The following is a 7,824-nucleotide window of genomic DNA, read 5'->3' as shown; positions in this document are numbered from 1 at the left end:
TGACTGTTACATCATCAATACACTTGTTGATGTAGGCAGTGACAGTCTCTGAGTACTCTTGGAGGTCTGTGGTGTTATTGTATATGGCAGCCTGTTTAAACATATTCCAGTCAGTGGTGTCAAAACAGTCTTGAAGAGCCTCAGACGACCCTTCTGGCCACACTTGAATTTGTTTGTGAACTGGTTTGGCGACTTTAATGAGCGGTCTGTATGCAGGGATTAGCATGACAGTGATGTGGTCTGAGGCACCGAGGTGGGGGAGGGGGAGTGCTTTGTAAGCTCCTCTCTGTGTGGTATAAACAAGGTCTAAAATATTTTTTTACCTCTTGTTGGAAAATGAATGTGTTGGTGTATTTTTGGGAACACACTCTTTAAGTCTGTGTGTTTGAAATACCCAGCCAAGATGAGAAAAGCATCAGGGTGGGCTGTCTGCTGCTCACTGATGTGCTGGTACAGTTCATTCATTGCCTCACTCCTGTTGTTGTTGGAGCTGGGGGGAACGTAAACAGCAACGAGCAGCATGGCTGAATATTCCCTCGGCAGATAGAACGGCCGGCATTTAATAATCATAAACTCCACCAGGGGCGAGCAGTGTTTGCAGACCACAACAGCATCGCGGCACCACGCATCATTGATGTAAACACAAAGCCCGTCTCCGCGTGATTTACCTCCTGTGACGAGAGCTCTGTTGGCTCGATAACTTGTCAGCTGATCGAGATGAATAGCGCCATGTGGAAACGCTGTTGCTAAGCCATGTTTCCATGAACACAAAAACACAACAGTCTCTTACAGTCCTCTGAGTTGAGCGTAGTAATCGGATGTAGTCCAGTTTATTGTCCAAAGAGCGTACGTTAGCCAGTACGATGGTGGGAATAGCTGGCTTCTGAGGGTTAGCCGTTAGCCTATTCCGGATACCTCCGCACTTACCCCTCTTCTGCTTCCTCTCACGCCGCTTGTGGCACCTCCGCTGTGAGCGAGATGCAGCAGTAGGGGTCGGTGATGGTGAAGGGCTCTGGAGCAGACCGGGATCCCACAGCTCTTCAGCGTGCACGGAGTTTAACTCTAAAAAAGTGGTTCTGCCGACATCGAGCAGAAACTCTCGGCTATATGCACGCTTAAGTACAGGTAGACGCGATGAAGACGAACAAAAACACTGTGACTCACAAGACAAAATACACGAAAACACCGTTCTGACGGGAGAGAGAGAAGCCGCTGCGTGTGGACGTGCCGCCATTACTAACACTTAGAATAATCAGCAATACTGTAGCAAGATAGCATGTTTGATTATTTTTAATTTTGCTTAGCTGTAAATATGCATTTGTAATATACAGTAATAAAATAGTGATTACTCTGCAACACCTTATTACACATATTACACCACTAATCATTTGAATTTTACAGTTTCTTTGAGCTTTACAGTTTTTATTTTATTTTATTTTATTTTTTTATTCTTGAAGGCTTAACAACTGCCAAACTACTAAATAATGTTGTCAGGTAAGTAGCATGCCTACTTCAGTTAGTTACTCCCTAAAACTGGAAGACACTGCATATACAGACAATACTGTCAAAGGCCTGAGACTATCAGTTAAACTGTTTCAAACTGTTTATCTGTTCATCATTCTTAATGTTTTTGCATGTGGTCAAGATAGAGTAGATCCTAACTTTTCTTTTGTGTTTGTGCACTGCAGAGTATTTTGTAAATTCTTCCCCAACCTAAAGTCATAAAGATGCTAAAAATCATTATTCAATAAACTTTGATAACTATATTTTGTGGTCCATTGTGTAATGGCCATGGCTCATGACCATACATTGAGGTCTTATGGAGCAAAAACAATCAGTCTATGCAAGAAACTGAACATTATTTACAACATTATTCCTTTAATCCACAGTCTGGGCAAATGGTTCTCAGCACGTTCACAACTGTCCTGTCGCATCATCCCATGTCATCTGCTTTCTCATAAAAAAATAAATAAAAAATCATCACCATTGTAAGTTTACAATTTGTGAGCTTTTGAAGGTCTGCACACAAGTCCTCACTCTCTGATGTAAACAGTGTCAGCTTATGTGTGAGTATAATGCTTTCCACATTTTATGTTTATGACTTACGTTAAATGAATTTTTCATGAAAAATTTATACTAAATAATAGTATAAAATTTTCAACCCTTTGCTCATTCTGGCTTCTAGAACCCAGCTCCAAACCGATGCAATTTGACACCTACCAACTATCTTCAGCAGAGTGCCTACGCCGGTTGACCCAGGGGTTATGCCTATACTGCAGTGGAGGGTAACACATCATTTTGATGTGTCCAGTTCAATCCCCTCATCCAGCAGTGAGTTATGTTAAAGGGGTCATATGATACGATTTCAATTTTTCCTTTCTCTTTGGAGTGTTACAAGCTGTTAGTGCATAAAGAAGATCTGTAAAGTTGCAAAGACTAAAGTCTCAAATCCAAAGAGATATTCTTTATAAAGGTTAAGACTTGTCCACTCCCCCCTAAAACGGCTCTTTCTAACGTGCCCCCACATCTCTACGTCACTATGTGTGAAGATCTGCATAACACCACCCAAATGTTCATGCAAAGAAAGAAGGCGTACCTTTTATTCTCGCTGTTGCCGCTGGCGCCATTTCATGGAGAAGGTGTGTGTTTCATTGTGAAAGTGAAACTACTTTGTTTGGCCTTCCAAAAGAGCACGATATCCACTTCCTCATGCCTAGAGCTGATCTGTGATGGTCGCTGAGGAAATACATCAACTTCGCGTTCACCGTAGACGAAGCGGAGTCCAGCCCGGGTCGTCACAATCCGCCGGCCTTCCTCGTTATAGCTGCTGGCTGCTGTTCCTCACTCAAGCCTGCTGGCCATTCCTCACTCTTTGCAAGAACAGTCTGGTGCTTCTGACTCACAGTATTTAAGTAGGTTTACATATGTAAAGGATTTGCCACTGATGATTCAAACACGAATTTTGAGCAGTGTAGAGTAGCACTTGTTGTTTGTCATTTCTCCAATCACAAATGCAGACACGGTTTTATGTTTATGCGGCGTGATATAAAACGCAACACGTCAAAAGAATTATAAAAGTCATTATAATGAGTAATTATGTCCCCACTGGATGCAACAACTGCCTCGTTTGTAATTGGTTTTATTGTTTTTGTCCTGTCATGCCAGTGTTCTGATCGGGACATGCCATAACAGTGTATTTGATGGGTGTTACATTTCCATCAGACACTTCAAACATTTGGCCAATCAGAGCACACCTAGCTTTTCAGAACAATAAGCTTTGTAAAAAACAATGCGTTTTAGAAGGCGGGGCATAGAGGAGAAACAATAATGTACATTATGTGGGAAATAATGTGGTTTTTGAACCTTAAACCGCATAAACACATTTCATTACACCAAACACACAAAATAATGTTCTTTTTAGCAACATCATATGACCCCTTTAATACTCCTAACATCTGCCACTCACCCTTATTATTTCCTGTTAAACTTACATTACATTACATTACATTTAATCATTTAGCAGATGCTTTTATCCAAAGCAACTTACAAATGAGGATAATAGAAGCAATCAAAACTAACAAAAGAGCATCAATATGTAAGTGCAAATGACAAGTCTCGGTTGGCCTAACGCAGTACACATAGCAAGGTTTTATATATAAACAGTGCTGTGAAAAGTTTTTTGCCCCCTTTCTGTTTTTTATTTTTTTATTTTTTACATATTTGTCACACTTAAAAGATTCAGATTATCAAACAAATTTTAATATTACACAAAGATAACGCAAGTACATACAAAATGTAGTTTTTAAATGATGATTTCATTTATTAAGGGAAAAAAGCTGTACAAATCTACCTGGTCCTACGTGAAAAATTAATTGCCCCTTCCTATTAAATCATGAAAGAACTGTGATTAACCACATTATTTTATAAAGCTGAGTTAAATTTCACTAGCCACACCCAGGCCTGATTACTGCCAGACCTGTTGAATCAAAAAAATCACTTAAATAGAACCTGTCTGACAAAATGAAGCATGCTTAAAGAGCAACACATTATGCCACAATCTAAATAAATTCAAGAACAGATGAGAAACAAAATAGTTGACATGTATAGGTTCGGAAAGGGTTATAAAGCCATTTCTCAGGCTTTGGGACTCCAGCGAACCACGATCAGAGCCATTATCCACAAATGGAGAAAACTTGGAACCAGTGGTGAACCTTTCCAGGAGTGGCCGGCCTACCAAAATTACTCCAAGAGTGTAACAACGTCTCATCCAGGAGCTCATAAAAGAACCCAGAACAACATCTAAAGAACTGCAGGCCTCACTTATGATCAGTGTTCATGATTCAACAATAAAAAAAAGACTAGGCAAAAACGGAATCCATGGGAGAGTTCCAAGGCAAAATCTACTTCTGACCAAAAAGAAGCTCGTTTCACATTTGCTAAAAAATATGTTGATTATCCCCAATACTTTTGGGCAAATATTCTTTGGACTGATGAGACAAAAGCTGAAATTTTTGGAAGGTGTGTGTCCCGTTACATCTGGTATAAAACCAACACAGCATTTCAAGAAGAACATCATACCAACAGTCAAACATAGTGGTGGAAGTGTGATGTTCTGGGGCTACTTTGCAGCTTCAGGACCTGGACGACTTGCCATAGTTGACAGAATCATGAATTCTGCACTCTATCAGAAAATCCTGAAGGAGAATGTCCGGCCATCAGTTTGTGATCTGAAGCTCAAGCGCACTTGGGTTATGCAGCAGGACAATGATCCCAAACACACCAGCAAGTTCAGCTCTGAATGGCTCAAGAAAAACAAAATTAAGGTTTTGGAGTGGCCAAGTCAAAGTCCAGACTTAAATCTATTTGAGATGCTATGGCATGACCTTAAACAGTCCTTTCATGCTCAAAAACCCTCCTATGTGGCTGAATTTAAACAATTCTGCAAAGAATAGTGGGCCAGTTTTCCTCCACAGAGATGTGAAAGACTCATTGCCAGTTATCGCAAATGCTTGATTGCAGTTGTTGCTGCAAGGGGGCAATTACTTTTTCACATAGTGCCAGGTAGGATTGGACCACTTTTTTTCTCATAATAAATGAAATCATTATTTCAAAACTGCATTTTGTATTTACTCAGGTTATCTTTCTGTAATATTAAAATTGGTTTGATCTGAATCTTTAAAGTGTGACAAATGTGCAATAAATAAATAAAACAGGAAGGGGGCAAAAACCTTTTCACAGCAATACACACACAAAGAAAAACAAGTAGATAGAATAGAAAAAATAGAAAGCTAGTGTTTTTTGTTTGTTTTTTAAATAAAAAAGAAGATACATAGATAAAGTAGAATTAAAATAAAATAGAAAGTGCTAGAGTTAGAGGATCAAATAAAGATGGAGCAGATGGTTAAGGACGGATTGAGTTGGGTGGGTTATTCCACCGGGAGGGAACAGTTAATGAAAAAGTCTGTGAAAGTGATTTTGTGCCTCTTTGAGATGGCACAATAATGCATCGTTCACTTGCAGAGCGCAAGCTTCTAGAGGGCACATAAGTCTGAAGTAATGAATTCAGGTAAAGGGGTGCAGAGCCAGTGGTGGTTTTGTAGGCAAACATTAATGCCTTGAATTTTATGCGAGCAGCTATTGGTAGCCAGTGCAAATTGATGAACAGCGGTATGACGTGCATTCTTTTTGGCTCATTAAAGTTAATCTTGCAGCTGCATTTTGGATTAATTGTAAAGGTTTGATAGAACTGGGTGGAAGACCTGCCAAGAGAGCACTGCAATAGTCCAGCCTGGACAGAACAAAAACTTGAACAAGGAGTTATGTTGCAGAACCCCTGGACCTCCTAGACACAATCAACCTTATTTGTATCCAGAAGTGAAATGAATAGAAGACCACTTTTGTGACCCTACAAGGCTACAAGGGGGTATGGGGTATGGAGAAAAGGAGTAGACTTCATTAAAAACTTATAAAGCCTCCACTCACAGTTAACTCAGCGTCTGATCACCATTAGACCCCAATTTCCCTGCATACCTACCTTATAGGCTTTCTTGTATCCTGGCAATCGTCTAAAGCAGTGGTTCTCAAGCCTCTTCGTGAAGTACCCCCAGCACTGCACATTTTGTATGTCTCCCTATATCTGACACACCAACTTCAGGTCTTGAATCAGATGTGTTAGATGAGGGAGACATACAAAATGTGCAGGGCTGGGGGAACTCCAGGACAGGTTTGAGAACCACTGGTCTAAAGGACTAACCTGTTTATGCATATATTAGTTCCAGTGATCCATTCCACTCCAGAGTCAATTTTATGACTGTTTCTTGCAAAGACTGTAAGTTTCATTCTACATACAGTTTTTGGACAGTGTTAGATTTTTACCTATCTACTCTTGAGTGAGTGAGTGAGTGAGTGATGTGACATACAGCCAAGTATGGTGACCCATACTCAGAATTCATGCTCTGCATTTAACCCATCCAAAGTGCATACACAGCAGTGAACACACACACACCGTGAACACACACCCAGAACAGTGGGCAGCCATTTATGCTGCGGCGCCGGGGGAGCAGTTGGGGGTTCGGTGCCTTGCTCAAGGGCACCTCAGTCATGGTATTGCCGGCCCGAGACTCGAACCCACAACCTCAGGGTTAGGAGTCAAACTCTCTTACCATTAGGCCACGACTTTCCCCATAAAGCAATTCATCTCTATTGCTCATCTGCTCCTGGGCTGCAGATTCAGCATTATATTAACCTGTTTCATCTGCTATACCAGGGGTCAGCAACCTACGGCATGCGTGCCAACAGTGGCACGCAGAGGGATAATCGCTGACACGCGAGCAATAGAGAAAACTGCATACTGACGTACATTTTGAGGTAATAACTTCTCATATTCACACAGCCTGTTAGGAGCTATAAATACTATTAAAGTGTGAGAATTATCTTGTGCTAGCGACCGCTGCACATACTAGGCACTTCAGATCAAAGCCTCTGTGATCTAACAGCGCTCGTCAATGTCAAAACGACTGAGATGGCCAATCAAATCAAAGCAGGCGGGGTTTACTGTTCACGAAAGCAGAGTGCAAAGCGTCAGTTTAATATTAAAGAAGATCGAAGAAAGATGAAGCTGCAAAAAATTCAATAAGCCTTTTAACGATATGTTTTATGATAGAAATGTTTTTCTCAAATATGACCACTTTTAGAGAGAGAAAGATGTGTAAATTGTCTGCGACTGTCTATGTCTACAAACAATGAAGCTGAATTTAGTTACTTAAAAAAACAGCGATTTTAACCCCCTTGTTGCTGAGAAATATAATGTTGCAATTCAGTATCAATTAATAAAAGTTGCATGGAAGAGCTAACAAGAATATGAGCTACTAAATGTTTCTTTTTGCACAGCACGATATCAGATCTCTGTGTGTGAGTGCGCATCAGTTGAAGCAGCGCATTAATGTAGAACGGTGATTAAACTGAACAGTTTTAATACATTGGCCTTGTCACACACACACACACACACACACACACACACACACACACACACACACACACACACACACATACAGTGGTGTTCAGTATGGTCACATGTGTTATTCAAGAAACTTTTGAAAGGTAAAAAAAAATAAAAAATTAGGGAAAAATCCTCAGAAACTATTTGCATGAAAATCAAATAGGCCTATTGTTTTTTTATTCGTATAATTAAAAAATGTGTAAGTACAGAATGCATGGGGGTGATGGGTGTTGGCACAGTGGTTAACCAGAGAAATTAAAAATGGCATGTCATGCCGAAAAGATTGCTGACCCCTGTGCTATACTTTCAATTAACTATTTTGGTTT

Source organism: Cyprinus carpio, chromosome B11 (assembly GCF_018340385.1).
Source record: "Cyprinus carpio isolate SPL01 chromosome B11, ASM1834038v1, whole genome shotgun sequence".
Lineage (NCBI taxonomy): Eukaryota > Metazoa > Chordata > Actinopteri > Cypriniformes > Cyprinidae > Cyprinus > Cyprinus carpio.
The sequence above is the reverse complement of the archived record's forward strand: the minus strand, read 5'-3'. Positions refer to the sequence as shown.